General features: G+C 41.2%; 1 protein-coding gene across 5 annotated transcripts in view; it reads right to left on the minus strand.

Annotated features, from left to right (window-relative positions):
- The window catches only part of ZMIZ1 (zinc finger MIZ-type containing 1), a 348,247-nt gene that overhangs the window by 286,739 nt on the left and 44,619 nt on the right, over positions 1-16,889 (minus strand). For all 5 annotated transcript variants that reach the window (XM_027720707.2, XM_039380994.1, XM_027720705.2 and 2 more), the window contains exon 2: positions 12,951-13,102. The gene's annotated coding sequence lies outside the window, so the exon portion shown is untranslated. The remainder of the gene's footprint in view (positions 1-12,950; positions 13,103-16,889) is intronic.

The raw sequence follows: 16,889 nt of genomic DNA on the forward strand, positions 1-16,889 counted from the left end.
ACACATGAGGATCTCTAAACTCCTCAGAGTTATATCAAATTTTATAGGCAACACAGTAACCACCCAAATCCTAAACAGCCAGAAATGGTGCCAGTCGAAGTAACCAAGGTTTTTTTCTTCACAGTTCATTAGCTGCCCAACAGCTCATCAACAGAAGAGCCCCTTGCAACCCCACACCACTTGCTCCCCTCACAGAGCCGTGGCCAACTCTTCAGGCAGCATCCTGGGCATTCTGCTGCTTCCACACTGATGACAAGGTGAATATGGTAGCATGGCCTCAAAGTATCACTTGAAAAAACAAAAGCACCCAAAACAACCCAACTATGAGACCCACCATTTTGACAGCCTGCTGCAAGACAGAAATCATCATAAATTTAAACACATGTAAGGTGGCTCCTTGCAGATAAAAGACAGGCTTACTTTGATTTGTCTTCCTGCTTCACCACTTCTCCCCTGTGAAAGATGGAATTACTTCACTTTAAAAATTCTGGCAAGGGAAAGTTGCACCAAACCAGGGAAATTTGTAACAAAACAGAGGCTGCCCAGGCACATGGTGATCCCTCTCTGATGTCAATGTGCATGTAGAATATGTGGCATGTTTTCCACTTCCAAACCGAGTTCCCCATCGACCCTGCACTAGGAGTATTCAAAGACAACCTTCTGTGGGGACACACAGCCAGGCCCTGAAATGAGTCCTCAGCCCCATGCCCAGCAGCTGTGCTCTGCTGCTGCAGCATGTGCTCAAGGCTGGGGATTCAAGGCAGGAGCCAGAGCTGAACAGGGGACCTCAGGGCTCTTGCCTCTGGTGGGGTGACCCCAGTGGCTTCTTTGTCAGGATGCAGAGGGCAAAAACCAAGGAAAGGAGAGCTAATGACAAGAACTGCAAATGTTGGTCACAAATATTTCATGTTCTTTCTATACGCAATTAGTGTGTAGAAGGAATAAGCTGATTTTAGCACTCTCATCTTCCATGTTTAGTTGCATTCCTTTTCTGCTATTAAACTCCTCCCATCTTAAAAACAAACAAACAAACAAACAAACAAAAGAACACAGTAAAAAAACACCCAAATATCTGCCTTTTTTTCTAAGTCAGGAATACTGCTTTGCTTCAATAACTTCAGGACCCAAAGTTGCACTGTGCTGAATTTTACCTTAATTTCTGATGCATCACATCAGTTTTAGACTGTTAACATCTCTCGATAACACTGATCTCTAGTTGCGCTAATTTTAGAAAAATCTGAGTCAATTCTGAAAACAGAACAAAATTATTGAAGCACCACAGATAAAGCTCAGTTAAAATCCTGTGCTGGCTTTTCTTAACTGATATTTGAAACCATACAGCTCATCAATATTATGGATTAATATTGACTTTTACTCTTCAGCTCACAGTATTTCTCCAGCTGTATTTAATGGCTATTACTACAATTATCTGCATTTTAATTTTTCGGCATTCAGATTTTTCTACTACTCTCCCAACAGATTTTTTTTATTTTTTTTTTTTGGCCCACTGCCCTTCCTTACAGTGTCCACAATCCGTGGAGAAGAGATTGCTGATGGCGTTATCACAGGCAAACAGAATGAAGCTAATGGTAACAGGCACTCCTTGCTAGGTAATTATTATAGGAGAAGGAATGCAAATGAGCCCTAATCTGTCTCACACAATGGCAGAGGTCTCGGATTTGCATTAAACCTTTTGCAGCTCTCCCAGATCGGGGACTCTGCAGATAACAATGCATCTGCAGCCCAGGCTGCTCGGGTGGTTATTACATTGTGCCCCCAGCAGGTACAGTGTCCCTGAATGACTCTCCCCTCCCCCTTTTTATCTCCTGTCCCCTCCTCCTTCCCTCCTTCCCCCCAGCTTTGCTGAAAAAAAAAAAAAGCTAATTGTGCATGCCATTTGGCTTGATTCATGTTTACAATGAGGAAGAAAGCAGTGCTGCTTGGTAATTATAAGAGGGAAATGGACATCAGGAAATCTCCGTTCTATTCCCAGCTATGTCATTCACTTGCCAGAGAACTGCAGGAAAATAACTTTGTTTTTCTGTGCATCCATGTGTTCAGTTAGAAATACAGGGCTGGTATTTGAAGTGGCCCAACAGAGTCTCATTTTACAGTGGCACCTGCTGAACACTTTCAGGAAGAAAATGCTAGACTTCACTTGAATCTAGGCTGAGCTCATGGTAAGCCGCAGTCCTTCAGAAGAACCAATGCCTGGATGTCAACTCCCCTTCTGGTAATAGGTTGTTAAGAATGATATTCTTTTCCAGCACTGTGGCCTGCTATAAAAACACCTAAACCAACACCTGCCAGCTGGGGCCATGCTCAGTGCTCAAAGGTGTCTGCACAATAGCAAATCTTAACAGAAGAAGGTGTAGGAAATACATTTGAGGTGCTCTGGTCACAAGTCACACAGCACCAGGATAAGATTCCATTTTCCTAAAGCTCATCTTCGCTAGCTTCTTCCTCATGGCTTGTTTGGATCAGGAGCAAGGAAGTCAAATGTACTGAACCCTTCCTTCCCGAGAGGAGTCCCAGTTTGAGGTCAAACCTCCTTACCAGGATGTCAGATGGAGCAGACTTTTTCCAACACTAGTGCCTTCCTTCCTGAACATTCATTTTCTCCTGAGACATTTTTTGTCAAATGGGATAAAATACAGTAATAAATTATTTTCAGAATTGATCTTCAGGAATCAAAGAATCTGCCACAAAAAACACAGACTAGAAAATGGAGACTACCAAACAATAAGTGGGCATGTAAAGTAACTTCTCAGCATACACACGCACAAAAAAAAAGAAGACCAAAAGCATACACATTTTATGTAAGGAATGGTTTCAAAAATCAAGAAGAATCACCAAATTTAGTTGCACATCATCACAACTATGTTAGTAGCACTTGTTTAGTTTTTATCTGAAATGCCATATGCAAAGACTTACGTCTTGTAAATCCGTTATTAGGCAGGTGTCACACTAACTCAAATTAAAATAATTTCACAAATAATTAAAAGATACTTGCTACTAAATTATTGACATAAGGTATAAAGTAGCTACATTTAATTAAGGTGCACTAAGCACACAGGTACCAGTGATGTCTGAAAAAAACCCAATTTTCAGATTCCTTATATCAAGGGGGTGGAGAGGAGAAAAATAATCATAACTGGATTTTGCAAGCACCATGTGCAACTCTTTTGATTTATTTTCAATTTAAGACTGTATCAAACAACTTAAATTTGAGTCCTAACCACAGATGCACAGTCCTCTATGCCAGGCCTAGACTGAAATGCTGAGGGAACCCCAAGAGCAAAAAAAATTGGAGCAGTCACCAAAAAATAGCACAGTGTCACATGACTAAATACCATCACTCTCAATTACACTATTCAGAGACATTAATCATCCACTGTATTTGCTCTGGAGACAGCTACACGCTTTGTTCTTTCTTCCATGAGGTTTTTTCTTCCTTTCTCAACCTACCACTGCCAATACTGGCAAGTAGTTCCTTTGGAAATCAGCTGTGGGTATTTTTAAAGCCTCTCTAGCTGTCTAGATTGGGTAGATACTGTAAATATAGCCCCTATTAAACTATGGCCAGAAATGAACAATTTTTTTTCGACAGCAACAATAGTTAAAAAAAAAGTGACAGAAAGTGTTTTTTTAACACCATGTAACAAGGTTATTTTTCAATAATCAAAGGTTTGCTCATTTCCATCTCACAGAGCAGTAGGTGGGGCAGTGCTACTTCTTTACACAGGTAGTAGAGTACACTATGCTTGTCTCTGAGATCGTCTCAGACTGCTGGTATCCTCAAGCAACATTCATTACACCCAAACAGTCAGTAGTTAGTTTAAAAACATACTTATTTTTAAACAATGCTGTGGCTTGTTAGGATACTGAGGTTCTCCAAAAGAACCTTCTCCCATTTGCACTGACATTTAAGGTCCTTGCCACTTGGAAGGGCTGACATGGTACAATGTTATCAATGAACAATCTTTATATCAGAAAAGCAAAAGCTGTCTTTCACTGACTCGTTCCCATAAAACAAAGAAGAAGATTTTCAGTTATCTGGTTCATAAAGCTGCAAACATTTTCCTATGTAATCTTTGTGCTAACTTTCTAACACTAAAAAACACTCATTCAGAACACAAGATGGGGGTATTTTTAAATTACCAAGGCATGACAGGTATCAGAACCTACAGTTTACAATTCTAACATGCTCAGGTTCAGACTTGAGCACTGGTCTTTAGGCTGCTCCTTCCCAGTGACCAGTTACTGTCAACTGGCTACTGGTGTCATTTTTACATGTGCATAAAAACCTTACTCCAAATCCAGATGCAGTTGTGGAGAGCCTGAGAGGCTCACCCTCACGTCACTGCCAGATCAGCAAAAGCACCAGGGCAGAGAGAGTCAGGCAGGACAGCCCAAACCAATTTCACTGCCACCTGAACACACCAGGCTGACTCTGTCCATGGTGGACGCAGTTATCTCACCCCTCCTGCCTGCAGAGGGTGGGGGGGGGGTGGTGGCCACCCCAGAAGACAGGGAACAGGGAGAACAGCCGTCTTCATGGGGAACCACTGCTCACCCTGTGACCCTTGGCCCATCACCGAAGCCGTGCACTTCAGGACCACTCTCACATTAAGCATTAACTCAGCCAGTTCAGCTGTGTTGCCGAGTAGCCAGTCAAATATTTACAAGGTTTTTAGAAGGTGTGAGATTAACCTCATCCTTTCAGTGTAAAACCCAATGTCCACGATTTCATACGCTGTTTTGCATACCCAGAAGTTACAATTCTGAAGCTTTGAGACTCCCAACACAAAGTCGTTAGAAAGAATAATCCAAACAGGAAAACTAAGAGGGACTCAATGCACACTGTAGACAAAATATTGGCACCACACACAGTGCTGGCAAGAAGAGCAGCATGCTGTGTTCCTAAGGCGGAGAGCAAGTAAAATCCAGCTCATAGAGCTGGTGATTGCAACTTCACCTGAACAGCAGCTTTCCCTTTGTCGAGTTCGTCTCTAGGTCACTTTATGGTAAAGGCAAAAATTGCCACTGCACTTTCAAGGATCTCAACAGCTTTTCAGCCACCGTCCCCACCTCCCCCCCTTCTCACCAGCCTTTTGAGAGTTTCCCTCTATAGCAGCATTCTGTGTTTCAGGGATTCAACCTTTCAACTGAAGCATGGAGATCACTTATACTCTTGAACCGGTGGAGCTGCCAGCCTCCCCTTTGTTGCACAGGGATTTACACTTGAATGGCGCTGGGAAGCAAAGTCTTTTAAGGAAAGGCTGGTGGGGGGAAGACAATTTACTTGCCAGGATCCTGTTCTCAAATCACGTCCATCTACCAGCTCCACTTCTCCAGTTAACGTAACTACAGGAACCATATCGAATCGCTAGTTTGTAAGGAGTTTGCTGTGAGGTGACTTGTATGAAAAAAATTGCTAATTTGAGTTTATTTCAACAAGGATATGCATAGTCATAAGTGAAGTTCATTTCAAGCCTATATGTGGGCATTTAGATTAATTTAATTTAGCCCAATTTAACAGACGTCATTCTCTTAATCTGAGACTCATTTATATACTTCCTATTATAGCCCTGCCTTGCCATGCACATCCTACCCCATCTGATGGCTTCTACAGCTTTTCAGGAGAGACACTGGGGAACACTACTACAGCACAGATGCATTGCAGATCATTTGAACAAGAGTAAGCAAGCCTGCTCCAGTTTAACAGAGAATGACACACACTGGCTTCGGCCCTTCACCTAAGTACACCACCTTGGTGCATTTCTGTTCCTAAGTTGCAAGTGGGTAGATAACTACTGATTGGTTTCAGGCTATGTTTGCAGTTAACAGGCAGTATCCTATTGCTGCCTTTTCAAACAGCGGCACTCTCTTGTAAAGCCACACAGTTTTTGTTTGTTTGCTTGTTTGCTTGGAAGCATAAAACCTGCTATCCCCAAAGAAAAATAACAACATCCGAAGTATGGAAGTTGGCAAATGCTAACCTGGCATAGAGAAAGATCTGTAAGGAACATTTCTTCTGTTTTTAAAATGTTATACCTGCTTCTGGTTTGATTCTATATTCTGAATTGGCCATGTGCCAATGTGAAACTCTGTGAAACACACACAGAGCACTGCCTGCAGAGTGAAGCAAGAAGGCCAGCATGCTCCAGAGCTGGTGGCAAACCACAGTCCCCATGAAAACCACATGTGCCAGAGACCAAATATTTTGCATTTTGCTTACTGCTAATAAAGCTGCTTCACTTCATTAAAAGCAGCTTATCATTTTATCTACTCACTCTGATTAATTAGCCCCTAGTTAAAATGAATAAGCACTTGATTCGAGGATTCTATTAATATGTGACACCGGTGAACCACCACTTGCATACTTCTTCCATCCTTTTCCTTTTACTCTCCTCTCCCTATACCAAGTGTCTTATTAGGCTGTTCAGATTGACACCCCCAGTGTCACCTTCAGGGATACCACAAACACTTAAAGAGAGAGGTGAGTAAGGAAATACCCCAAAGTCCCAAACTCATCCAAGGCTCAGTTTCCCTGCTGATTATATCCATACAGATGGATATAATCTACTTCTCACTGTAATTATGATCACAAGCTTGGAAAGAAACAGCATGGAAAGAAGAAAGAGCCAGGGAAACACATTGCGTTGCTGGGAACAGGGGAAAAACAACAGTACCATTGAAACATACAACTCATTTGTCTTTCCAGAATAAAATAATTTTAAGTATGAAGCGCAAACAGCAGTCAGTTCGATCAAAAACCTGACTTTCTTAGAGAGCAAAGAACTTTCTCCCAAGCCAAATACCATGTGCTGTATATGCATAAAGACAGCTTCTGCTACAGTATATGCCTACAGATTTCACAGTTGCATATGATCGCCAAAATCTCAATTTCTAGTAGCAAAAAACGTATGTTACCATTATTTAGCCAAGCATCTGAAGACTGAAATATATCATAGCTGCTCATTTTGCTGGCAAACAGTGCTTTGCTTCGTATACCTAATTTTCTCCTCGAGTCAATTGATTTTATGAATGTCACAAATACCCAAAGGTGTATGGGAAGCTTAAAAGAAACAAAACCAAACCAAACCCCAGACTTACACACCTTCCCTTTTTTTTCCTCTACCTTCCTTGAAATGTTAAGCATCCACTCTTCAGCAACAATGCCCACAGGGGACAGAACGATCATGAGCCCTAAAACTGCAACAAATTCCTATTTTGAGGGAGGAGTGGAAGACAGGAAGGTGAGGAGAAGGGAAAATAAAAGTTCCTGGGTCATTCTAACATTTAGGTCTAATTTCCTTTTAATTATAGGTAGAATAATAAGGAAGCGAGTGGAAACTTTGCATTTATGCTACAAGCAATTTAAGAGGTCTCTTTCAAGGGAATAGCTTGTTTAGGTTATGAATCACAGACTATAAGCACAAGCCTGAAATTCACAGTCCAGCCAGGCAAGGCTGTATGTGAGAAGGCACCAAAGGAAGATCTGGTTTACATCACACAGCAGGGCACTAAGTGACCATGAGTCACTGACGCACTTCATCTGGCTTTTAAGGACATCAGCACCAGATAAAAATGTTTCAGGACACATTTTACAAAGAACTTCCCAGTATAAATTTACCTGGCCCATTCAAATCTGCACAGAATTTTCTAGACAAAATTCTTTCATGACAAAGCTTCTAGGATCAAGTATCTTCTGTCCTGCAGTTGGCAAATTATTAGTGCAGTTCTCTACTGTAGTTCCGGGGCTAACTGGAGTCTTCCCATGGGCTAAGCCCAAAAGAGATGAGAAAGGATGAATGACCCCACCACCACCACCTGGGCTGTAAGTAGCACCCAGTCCTCACAACACCCCAGACAGCTCCACATTAAACCATTTGTATGCCAACACAGTAGAAGGGACAGACAAAACTGGAAAACATGATTTTGAAGTATCAACTCGTGATTTTAGGTTCATGCTTTAAAATACTTGGTTTATGGATGAAAAATTCTGCTGGTTTGGATTTGTTCTTTTTTTTATGAATGGTCAAATTATTGAAACATATAAGGAATTCACAGGCATCTTTGTGTAGCTGAAGGATGGGGCAGTGTGCACCGAGATGGGTCGTTCCCTAGCAGAAGAGGACAGTCATAACTTGCCAGGAAATAAGGCATTGCTACCTTCAACACGGACCTTATGGCTGATTTGGGCCTTCTGGTTTTCTTTCAGAGGGACTGACAGGTAATGCAAATAAAAGCAAAATACCAAAACCTTCCACCTAGGCTAATATCTATGTGTTATACTTCGCTCCTCTCATTATGGATAAGCACCACAGGCTCTTGCAAAAACCCCTTCCTGTAGACTGGCTGTTTGTACTCCCAGGGCTCTTCAGCAGTCACTGCAAGCCACTCAAGCCAGAGAGTTCCTCCTAGAAGCCCTGCAAAGCTCCAGAGAACACAGGAAGCCACCTCAGTGCTCAGCACAATTACTTACACACCAGGGGTGATGGTGAGCAGATATCTGGCCTCCAGAAGCATCCCCTTCAACCCCTGGGAGTGGACGAAAAGAGGAGTCAACCAACGACCCAACTGCAGTTCATCAGGGTGGTAGGACAGGGAAGGATAGGAGGACTCAGCACAAGAGAACATGCTAGTCCATGTAGGACTTACTCTGAAATAAGTACACCCAGTTCTATATTCAGAAGCACGTCTAACACGTCTCAAACACAATGACTGTGAGGAGTAGCAAGAACTCCACTGCATTATGGACAACTAAGGCAGGCAAACCATAACTTCTGAAACCAGAGGAAAGCCAAGCAACCCAGAGTTAGCTCTGCAAACACTAAGAACTGAAGAGTTTTAACCAGGGACAACAAATGGTCATTGGCATAGCTACACTAGAGGGTGGGGGGCACACACCACGAGGCAGCACCTTCTAGACCTCCATACAGATACAGACACCCCAAGACAAGCCCTTGCAGTGTTCTCACCACCTCTCCCCAAAACCCTATTCACTTATATCTGTGGACTTGTAAAGTCTGCCCTCAGAAAAGGACTGACTCAGACAACTGAGTAGAAAATTGAAAATCATGGTTCTTACCACCATTTTAACCTATCTTCCTATGCCTAGATATGCTAAATTTTCGCTCTGCCTCTTAATATTTTTTACATCTTGTATATGAAAGAAGTGATTTACAAGCAAGTTAATTTCAGCTCTGAACTCTCCACTTTCTCTACACTTAAAACCATGAAAGATGTTTAAAACCATCTTTTTGGAAGCAGAAAATAAGCATTTCGCTTTCTGAAATCTACATGGTAAATGGATTCTAAACATATAAATTACCTAAAAAATGCACTGCTGGCTGGGATGAAAATTATTTTTCCTTCTCCAATAAATTTGAGATTTAAGTCTTCTCCAGTCAGAGTAAAAAATTAATACCTGTAACGTGCATAAAATGAAAATCTGAAAAAAATCAAGGGTTTTACTAAAAAACAAGAGAGGGCTAGGCTCATTGTTAACATAAAGTTAATTAAGTACTTAAAGACCTTGAGCAGTTGCAAAGTCCTGATTGAAAGCGGCAGACAGTTAAAGCTTTGCAAACTGAGAACTCTGGAAGAACCTGTCATCCTCTCATAAGGTGCAATATAGCTTTGACAGACGCTTCATTTTACTGAATACAGTTACTGAATGAGAAATCCTGACCCCAAACATCTCAAAGGATTTAAGGGAGAAAAAAAATCGAAGACTTGAAACAAACCCATTGTTGAAATGCTCTACAAATGCTCAAGAGCTACGAACTTGATTTATATATGAAAAGAGAAATACAAACAATCAGGGTAAGCTTCCCACTGACAGGTAAGTTATTATAGGCATGCTGTTTAACACACACAGCGTCACCCACCCAAAATGTTAGCTAGCAGCAGTGTCACCTTTCCTTTGGAGATGGTTCAGGTTGATACAAATAAGAGAGGAAAACAGGGAAATAATGAGGGAAATAAAAGTTCTTTCAAAAGTCAAGGCAAAATAGTCATACTAGATGCACTGATACAAAACATAACTTCTGAAAAAATCTGAACAAGAGGTATGGTTGCTCTGTCAAGGAACAAAAAAATTTAAAATTATATTTGCCCAGATTTAGCTAGGAGGAAATGGGGGAGAAAAGCACAGCATTAAAGGCAAAAAACAAAGCACAGCAAACTGTGGTCCCCTTGCCAGCCTGATCTTTTGTTGCCTTGTCCCTGCCCTGCCTCCCCCTCTCCTTTCTGACCCCTCTTCAACACTTCCAAACTGGGAAGGGGTCTATGCTTCCACCCTCCCTCCACCTCTCCTGAACCTGCTCTAGTCCAACACACAGGCAAGAATTTCCTCTTGGTTTGGTTCTCAAATTTCACTGTCACATCCAGTCTCTCCTCCCAAAGCTTTTCACCCCGAGGACTACAGTCTGCATGATTGCATTTGATAATACAGACTCTGCTGCTTAAATGCCGTACATTTGCAGACAGTTAAAGCATGTTTTACGAAGGTATTGAAAAGGGGTTTAGCAACATACACTTCCTGAGCATGTAAGTCACTGCAGCAGCTGGAAAGGAACCCTGTTCAACATGGGACATTTTCCCTCTCCTCACCAGGATGAAAAGGGGCATACAGAGAGAAGGCATTTGTGCTGGAGCCGTTCCCAAGCCCTGGCTTCAGAGGGACAATTCGTCTGATGTGTTATAACTCAGGAAGCATATGCAGGAAAAGGATGAGGGGAGCAGCAAGCAGGGATTCCCCTCCACATTTCCAATGCCATGCAAGAGGGACAAACAGATGTATCCAGTCAGAGAGAAACCGCAGTGGGCTGTGCACAACCTCTCAGCTGACCCTGTGAATTAAGCAGTGGCCCTTGTCTCCACTGCACATCACTGCATAAGACATGTACTGGGAGGGAGACAATAACAAGAAGTGATGCCCGCAATCCTGCAAAATAGCTTTGAAAGCTTGTGCTTCCCTCAGCCCCCAACCCAGGGAGTTTGAAGGCATTCAGAAACGGTACAAAAACTCGGCTGGAGCTACGAATCTTAATAGCAGCTTTCCTTCACACCTGCGGCTCAGCCAAGCCTCCCACATCTCAGTGTGCCCCAAAATTTCCCGTTTCAAAGGAATTTTACAGAGCCTTCTCTTGTTTGGGAGAAAACAGGTTCAGAGGGCACAAGGCAGCTTCTGCAGGCTCCTCTCAGCATGCCACAGCATCAGTGGCGGAGGCAATGCCTGCCTGCAACAGCACAGGCAGCTGCATTCTTTAGTCTGGCACCAATGAGGAAAGCTATCATCCATTTTTAAGTTAGATTCAAGGAACCAGCTGGGGACCAGCGATTGCCATTTTTGAAGTGCAGCATGAGGAGTGTAACCAGCCTTTCCATAGTAACGAAGATTAGCGGCCTTGAGTCTGACACTCCTCCTGCATTAAAAGATAGGAGACAAAGAGAGAGACAGGTAATTACATAGAAGGAGCCTTGGGGAAATTGCAAACTCCTTGAGAACTCTTTAGCTGGTCTGTGTGTTTCTTCTTGTCTCTGCTTTGGCTGAAGGTCTCCAAGAAACATTTGCCCATTAGATCATTAGCTTTATTGCAGAAGGTAGCCAGACAGCTGGTACTGGCTGTTCAATAAAGACTTAGCTTTCCTCTGCACCATCAAGAATGAGATGCAGAATGAGAAAGAGAACATCCCAAGGCACATAACCTGTCTGGAGCTTATCCTCGATAAGTTAGTGTAGTTAGTCAGTCTGAGGGGTCTGACAAATGAACTCTGACAAATCTCACTGGGGCAATTTAAGACGTTATTGCATCGCACTGTCATTCCAAACCTTTCACAAACGTTAGCACCACTGAGCAATCTGGCAGAAAAAGTTATATCTGGCATCTCCAATTCAGAACCTAGGAAGTTATCGCAAACCACTTCTCAGCACTAGTTCAAGTTAAGACATCAACTGTTAACCAGAACGGCTGAGGTCTAGAGAGAAGATATTGCCTCCGCTACAAGGAGCATTAATATCTATCACAAAGATGGAACAGGAAATGACATCTCAAAGCACTGCAGCTCCTAAGCAAATATAAATCTAAACATTGAGTTTTGATACTAAAATACCTATGCAGTTTGTCTAACAAAGACTTGAGTCTACTCATGCAGCTCAGGATGCTCTGTGGATCAGCACTAATTTTTTGTACTTTACATATCCCTGATACATAAACTGAATTGCTTCAAGTGGAAGGGCAGACACGGATTACATGTGGTTCACATCACCAGATAACTACAAAATTAAATTCCTCTCACTCACCGCATTTTGCACTTTTCCCCAAAACTAAAAAAAGTCTGGAGAGGTGAAGAATTGCCATGTGTTTCCAACTCTTCACAAAAGCACACCATTCAGAGCTGCTGGGGTTCCAGCTAGTTCCTATCTTATCTGTCAGTAGTATAACCAGCCACAAACCCATGACAGACCCCAGAGAAGATGCCATGTTTAAAACACAAATCAAAACAACTTCACAAGCAAAACAATCTGTATTTATCTGGCTAGATGTACATGTATGGTAATAATAAAAGAAGCACTTTGAGACATTTCTTCAACTTGTCTTCTCCAGACCTAACTCATTGTCTTTCCATCTAAGCTGACATTCACGCAAAGATTTAGTCAATCAGTCTGCAATACAACAGTTTTACTTTTTCTCTGCAAGCATTTAAAATGTATCTCATCATCTAGTTTTTCTAGAGGGACTGTGTCCTACATTTAGAAGTAAAGCGGGAAGCCCACAAAAGCTTCTGTTTGCATTGCGGTGTTAGAAAGGCAATCCACATGAACCAGAAATTTGTCTAAACTCCATGTAGACAAGCTTCTTCTACCATTCCCTTCCTATCCAGAAGGAGCAGAGCAGGCAAGACACCTTGAAAAGCAGATAACAATTACCTCTTACCTTTCTGAAGAGGCCGCCGCCAATTAGCACATTCCTGGAGCTTCTAATTCAGGCAAGAAGAAAGGAGGGGAGGGAAGAGGGGGGGGGGAAAAAAAAAGAAAAAAAAAAAAAAGAAGAGGGAGTTGTTTTCTTCCTCAGCACAACAGTATTTCCTAAGGGGTTGAAAAAAAAGAAGAAAAACGGAAATAAGTATTAGCATTTATGTTTTTCGAAGTGGCTACAGATTACAACACTTGTCTGGCAGAGCTACTGTGCCTCTCCTTCTGCAGTTCCAAAATCCCAACTTAGGGTGCCCTGTATTTTCTCCATCATCACCTTATCAAAACACGGAATATGAAGGTCAAGTCAGCTACTATTAAGAAAAGCAAAGTTAGATTCCTGGCAGAATGGGAAAAAGTCCTGTACTAGTTAAAGTCCGATTTGAAAATATTCTTGAGCACTTATTCTATAAAGTAAATATGCTTCAGCCAAGCTCACACCCACTTCTGTAAAAATTCAAATGAGCCACATTTACTATCAAAATAGTTGGCAAAAGGCAAATTCCAACATGCATACTGAACATACAGGTATATACTGACATTCGAGTGCTTATGCACTCTTCTCTGAAAGGATCATACCTGCAATTATGAGGTATTTGCAACTAATCAAAAGTTCTCTTCCTTTTTATGACAAGTACTCTTCTTCTTAAGGCAATCTATTTTCTTATTTTCTTAAAACAACCTATCCCGCTATATTGAATCTTTCAGTAACAGCAGGACAAAAATAATATTTTCTATCAGAAGGAAGGAAAAGGGAACCAAAAAAACCATTTTTGTGACTAAAGATACCATTTAGAAATCCAGCTTCGCTCCCATAAAACCATAATTCCTCACCTCAGACCATCTCTAACTCTCTGCCCTACTCCTAACACAACTTTAAAGAGACTTACAGACACCCATATTTAATGGGCCCCTCCCTACCTCCAGTACCTGCCTCTGATGAAAGGCAGGAAAATCAAGTGGAAAATTATTTTAAAGGGTGCATGCAAGACATTAACATATTTGAGGAAATGGCAATCAAGGTTTTCCGTGGGGAATGAGCAAAGGGAAACACGTCCAGTCTGTTCTCCATCACATTTTGTTGGCTTATATTCATACAGAAAACTCTACCCTTTTCTGTCCCATGGAAAATCTGAACACAGGTTCTCAAAATAAGGAAAAAAGTCTCTGCTACCTTACATTTCCCCACACACTTCTACATCCCTCAAAAAGATAATTAACCCATTTGCTAACAGCATAGAGATTCTAGCCTCCCAGAAGAGATTTTAAATAAGGGGCCCCAACAGAGAGGAAAAAACATAAAAGGCAGCACTCCCATCACAGCATCTCCCTTAAAGCCACTACGTCTGTCCAATTTTAAATGGCCACAGTTCCTGCATTTCTCTAGGGGACAAAAGCTCTCTTTTTCTCTCCTCCTGTCAGCAAGACTTAAAGCTGCAAGAGTAATTCTGTCCAGATTCCCCTCTAGATAGGCAATGATTTAAAGAATTCATGAAGTAACAGTGGCAGTGTAAATAAACAATGAAAAACTAAATAAAGATCACAGAAGACGACACACAGAAAATGTGCACTAAGGAGAGAAAGAACGAGATCAGTGATTCAAAACCTCTTCTGCCTTGTTACATGCACCCATAAATAGGCCAAGCAACAATCTGACAATGCGAAAGAATGGATCCTGACACAAAAATGTAACCACTCAAAAACCTGCCTCCTCAACCTCCTCCCTTACAGGCAAACCTTCCCACAGTGTTTAATTCCACTTTCTCAATGTCTTATACCCCTCAGTTGCACTTCTGCTTTCTGTCAGCTTTCAGCCCTCTTGTACTGGCTGGTGCAAAGAAACCTAAGCCAAAACCTGGAGAACTCAAAATCGTTATACTTTTCTAAAAAGAGGGAAACAGTGCTACAGTCCTCATGGTGGAGAAGGAGAAGAAATGACCCTTAGTGAATTGGTCCTGACATGTGTACATCCTGAGGCTATGTGCAAATCAATACTTACTGAGCAGCTCAGCACAGATCAGGTCGCAAAATGCAAGGGAAAAAAAATAAATTGTATCGCCCCCTCAACCACATGCCAGTTTTGTATCCCTAAATCAAATGCATAATTTGCTTTTCTTTTTCATTATCAAATCGAAAGGATGCTTTTGACAGTATTTTTCTCCCTGCTAAGAGAAATCCCTCACAATCGTCAGATAAAGTCTGTTAAGAACTGAAATACTGGTTACATTTCACGTGCTTAAAAATTTCATGCTTCCATCCTCTTACTAGTAGGAAAAATAATTTAAAGTAGACATACAAGATTTGAAGGAAGCATATTTTTAAAACAAACATAAAAACAAGAGGTGGAAAAAAAAGAAGGTTGAGTGCAAAACCTAAGGTTTTTAACAACATTCTCAGGGAGACAGAAATCTGCCTTAAGTACCACTTAGGGACGTAGGTTTGACTCAACAGAACTTGCCCCGAAGAAGGTGAGATTGCTCTGTTCTCAAATTCTCAGGCAAGGAAAAAAAAAAATATGAAGTGAAATAATGCATTACCCAAAAGCCAAATTCTAAGCGGACAAACCCAGTGAAATTACTTACTTACAATACCAAAAGACTTGACTAAATTTCTGGCGTGGCCAGAGATAATTCATATGAAAAAAAAAATGTCAAAATGTTTTGAGTATACAGCCACTACAGTAAGAAAACAAACAGAAAACTGGGAAACACTGTATCAAAACCCAACAAATTGTTGACATTAACATTAGATAAATGAAGAGGCATATGTTGAGACAACACCCTCAGATGGTGTGTGAGTCAACTTTTGCAATGAATTTAGCAGAGCTGCTTTCCTATATCAAGCTTAATAAAAATAATCCTCATTTCCACCAACTAGGTCTGGGTTTTCATTAGATCTTGCATGACGTGAGCAATTCTGGACAGTACCCGAGCTGAAGACTGAATCCTGTACCAGGAATTCTGGAATGTGATCTTGACTGAGAATTAACCTTTCTTTCTGAATGATGATGCCAGATTCATTCCTCCTGCTGCACAATGAAAATACAGTGTTTTTTCCAGGCATTACCCAAATCTAGCCCAGTTCCTACAGTTCAACACAAACATCCTATATGACATTTTCCAGGATCTAGGTCTTAACTGATCCAGAGGCTTTTTACATTGAGAAAATAAAATTTTGGGAAAGTAATGCCCCTCACTTTCAGTCTGCACCACACAACTGGCAAAGAACTTGCTCACCTTCTCTCTTGTGATCCCTACAAGGGGCCTCCATCAGCTCTTTGGGGAACTACTGTGTCAACAGGAGTCCCTGTATATACAACCAACCTGGAAGATTTTCTGGTTTATTGGATTTTCTAGCTCTATGATGTCTATTAATTCCATTACACGAGGGAATTAGAGCACTGCTGTATGTAACAAAACCCTCCCCAAAACATGTCCATAACATAAGGGTTTAAACGGAGGTTTTTACAGAGAAACCAAAAAGGTGTTTTCAAGGTTTCTTCAATCTACATATAACAAATGGCTACTTTTCTTCAGGTGAATTATATGCACACTCAGTGTGCACTAATAGAAATAGGTCAAGTTTTTATCATAGTAAAAAATTTTTTCCCTTTTTTTTCCCTGTTTATTTTTCAACCTCTTGATCTAGGAGAGGTAATAAAAAAACTATTTCATTAAGAGGGAAGTAGCAATCTCCATTTGTCATTGTAAAAACCAAACAAGCAAGCTAAGAAAAAGAGTATTAAAATACTTATCCCTAAATATCATGATGAAACTGAGGGGGGAAAAAAAGGAACACCTTTTCCCATATACCTTCTTATACAACCTGTAGTTAACATGTTTCTCAGAACAGTACCAAAAGTATCTCTCACATTAATAAAATATATTAGTCTGTAGTCTGT

This window comes from Pipra filicauda, unplaced genomic scaffold (genome assembly GCF_003945595.2).
Source record: "Pipra filicauda isolate LSUMZ 115617 unplaced genomic scaffold, ASM394559v2 scaffold210_size2929891_pilon, whole genome shotgun sequence".
Classification (NCBI taxonomy): domain Eukaryota; kingdom Metazoa; phylum Chordata; class Aves; order Passeriformes; family Pipridae; genus Pipra; species Pipra filicauda.